We start from the raw sequence: 3,533 nt of genomic DNA, 5'->3' as shown, positions 1-3,533 counted from the left end.
AGAAAGGATCATTTTCCTTTACCATTCATAGACCAGATGCTAGAAAGACTAGCAGGTCATGATTACTACTGCTTTTTGGATGGATATTCAGGTTATAACCAAATTGCAGTAGATCCCTAGGGTCAAGAGAAAGCAGCATTCACATGTCCATCTAGATTATTTGCATACAAAAGGATGCCATTTGGCCTGTGCAATGCACCTGCAACCTTTCAGAGGTGCATGCTCTCAATTTTCTCTGATATGGTGGAAAAATTTCTGGAAGTTTTCATGGATGACTTTTCAGTATTTAGAGACTCATTCAGCTCCTGTCTTGACCATCTAGCACTTGTTCTAAAGAGATGCCAAGAGACTAACCTGGTTTTAAACTGGGAGAAGTGTCACTTTATGGTGACTGAAGGAATTGTCCTTGGGCATAAAATTTCGAACAACGGAATAGAGGTGGATCAAGCTAAGGTAGAGGTAATTGAAAAATTACCACCACCTGCCAATGTTAAGGCAATCAGAAGCTTTCTGGGGCATACAGGATTCTATAGGAGGTTTATAAAGGATTTTTCAAAAATCACCAAACCTCTGAGCAACTTGCTAGCTGCTGACACGCCATTTATCTTTGATAAAGAGTGTCTGCAGGCATTTGAGACTCTGAAAGCTAAATTGGTCACAGCACCAATCATCTCTGCACCAAACTGGACATTGCCATTTGAACTAATGTGTGATGCCAGTGACCATGCCATTGGTGCAGTGTTGGGACAGAGGCATTTACTATGCCAGTCATGTTTTAAATGACGCACAGAAGAATTACACAACTACAGAAAAAGAGCTGCTTGCAATGGTTTACGCCATTGACAAATTCAGATCCTATTTAGTAGGATCAAAAGTGATTGTGTACACTGATCATGCTGCTCTTAAATATCTACTCACAAAGCAGGATTCAAAACCCAGACTTATAAGATGGGTGTTGCTTCTGCAAGAGTTTGATATAGAAATAAGAGACAGAAAAGGGACAGAGAATTAGGTAGCAGACCACCTGTCCCGAATAGAACCAGTAGAAGGGGCGTCCCTCACTCTTACTGAGATCTCTGAAAACTTTCCGGATGAGCAACTCTTTGCCATCCAGGAAGTGCCATGGTTTGCAGACATTGCAAACTACAAGGCAATGAGATTCATACCCAAAGAATACAGTAGGCAGCAATCAAAGAAGCTGATCACGGATGCAAAGTATTATCTTTGGGATGAACCGTATCTCTTTAAGAGATGTGCAGACGGAGTAATCCGTAGATGTGTGCCTAAAGAAGAAGCACAGAAGATTCTAGGCATTGCCATGGATCCCAGTATGGAGGACATTTTGGAAGTGAGCGAACAGCCACAAAAGTCCTCCAATGTGGCTTCTACTGGCCTACTCTCTATAAAGATTCCCGAGTGTTTGTACTTAATTGTGACAGTTGCCAAAGATCTGGTAATCTGCCTCACAGTTATGCCATGCCTCAACAAGGGATCTTGGAGATTGAGTTGTTTGATGTATAGGGTATTGACTTCATGGGACCTTTCCCACCATCATACTCAAATACTTATATTCTGGTGGTAGTGGATTATATATCCAAATTGGTGGAAGCTATTGCAACACCTACTAATGACACTAAAACAGTGTTAAAATTCCTCCAGAAACACATCTTCAGCAGATTTGGCACCCCTAGAGTACTAATTAGTGATGGGGAGACCCCTATAGGGACCTCTCCGTACCAGCTTGTGTATGGAAAGGCATGTCACTTGCCAGTGGAACTGGAACATAAGACCTACTAGGCAACTAGATTCTTGAACCTTGATGCCAAGTTAGCTGGAGAAAAACGATTGCTTCAGTTAAATGAGCTAGAGGAATTTAGACTCAATGCTTTCGAGAATGCAAAAATTTACAAAGAGAAAGCAAAAAGATGGCATGATAAGAAATTGTCATCCAGAGTCTTTGAGCCGGGGCAGAAAGTTCTGCTATTTAATTCTAGGCTCAAATTATTCCCCGGGAAATTAAAATCCCGGTGGAGAGGTCCATATGTAATTACAAGTGTATCACCATATGGATACGTAGAGCTTCAGGATAATGACTCTAACAAAAAGTTCATTGTTAATGGACAGAGAGTTAAACATTATCTTGAAAGCAATTTTGAGCAAGAATGCTCAAAACTGAGACTTAATTAAAGCTCAATAATAGTCCAGCTAACGACATTAAAGAAGCGCTTGCTGGGAGGCAACCCAGCCATTCACAAAATTTAATTTTATTTGTTTTTGTTAATTAATTGATTTTTACAGGTATATGTCAAAGTATCTTCAAGGTAAAAAAGCAATTGATTGAATTCACAATTACAGGGGAATTTGGAAGCTCACTGGCGTGAAAAAGCCAGTAAGAAATGTTTTGGGTGTTGAACGCCCAAAAGAAGCATCCACTGGGCGTTCAACGCCAGTAAGGATAGCCATCTGGGCGTTGAACGCCAGAAAGGAGCATCTTCTGGGCGTTGAATGCCAGAAAGAAGCTCCTTCTGGGCATTTAACCCTAGAATTACAGCATCCTAGGCGTTTAGAAAAACGCCCAGTGACAAAGGACTTCCTGGCATTCAACGCCAGAAAGAAGCAACAGCTGGGCATTGAACGCCCAGGAGAAGCATCAATTGGGCGTTGAACGCCGAAAACATGCAGCAGTTGGACGGTTAATGCCAGGATGGTGGGGAGGAGGTAAAATTCGTTTTCCTTTACAAATTTTCTAATTTTTTATGTTTCGAATAATGATTTCTTGCATAAACATGTTTCAAAATGTCATCCTTCAAATCAAAATAGTTTTCTGAGAACCCTAATTTCTAAAATTCCTTTTTTCAAAAATAATATAGCTTCATACATACACATAAACCTTTTTCCAATCCAATCCAACTCTTTTTCCAATTTTTTTTCAAACTTAATTATCTTTTAAAATCTTTTTCAAATTATAAATTTCAAATTTATTTTTAAATATCATTCATATCTTTTTAAATTATATCCTTTTCTTGTCATATTTATCTTTTATAAATCATATCTTTTATCTTATATCTTTTTCTTATTTTCGAAAACCCACCCCCTCCCTTTATATCCACTTTCGGCGCCCCTCTCATCATCCACCATTCCACACCTGCTCTCCTTCTATCCCTCTTCTCTCTTTTCTTTTGCTTGAGGACAAGCAAACCTCTAAGTTTGGTGTGCTTATCCGTGATCACAAAAAAAACATACTCACTTAAGATCATGGCTCCTAAAGGAAAGCAAACCGCCCCAAAAGGAAAGAAAGAAAGCACTCCAAAGCCACTTTGGAATCAAGGGAAGTTCTTAACTAAAGAACATTCAGACCATTACTACAAAATAATGAGTCTAAGATCAGTGATCCCGGAAGTCAAGTTCGATCTAAAAGAAGATGAATATCCGGAGATCCAAGAACAAATTCGAAACAGGAACTGGGAAATCCTAGCTAATCCTGAAACGAAAGTGGGAAGGAATATGGTTCAGGAGTTCTATGCAAATCTATG

This window comes from Arachis duranensis, chromosome 5 (assembly GCF_000817695.3).
Source record: "Arachis duranensis cultivar V14167 chromosome 5, aradu.V14167.gnm2.J7QH, whole genome shotgun sequence".
NCBI classification, from domain to species: Eukaryota; Viridiplantae; Streptophyta; class Magnoliopsida; order Fabales; family Fabaceae; genus Arachis; species Arachis duranensis.
Note: the sequence above shows the minus strand (reverse complement) of the source record.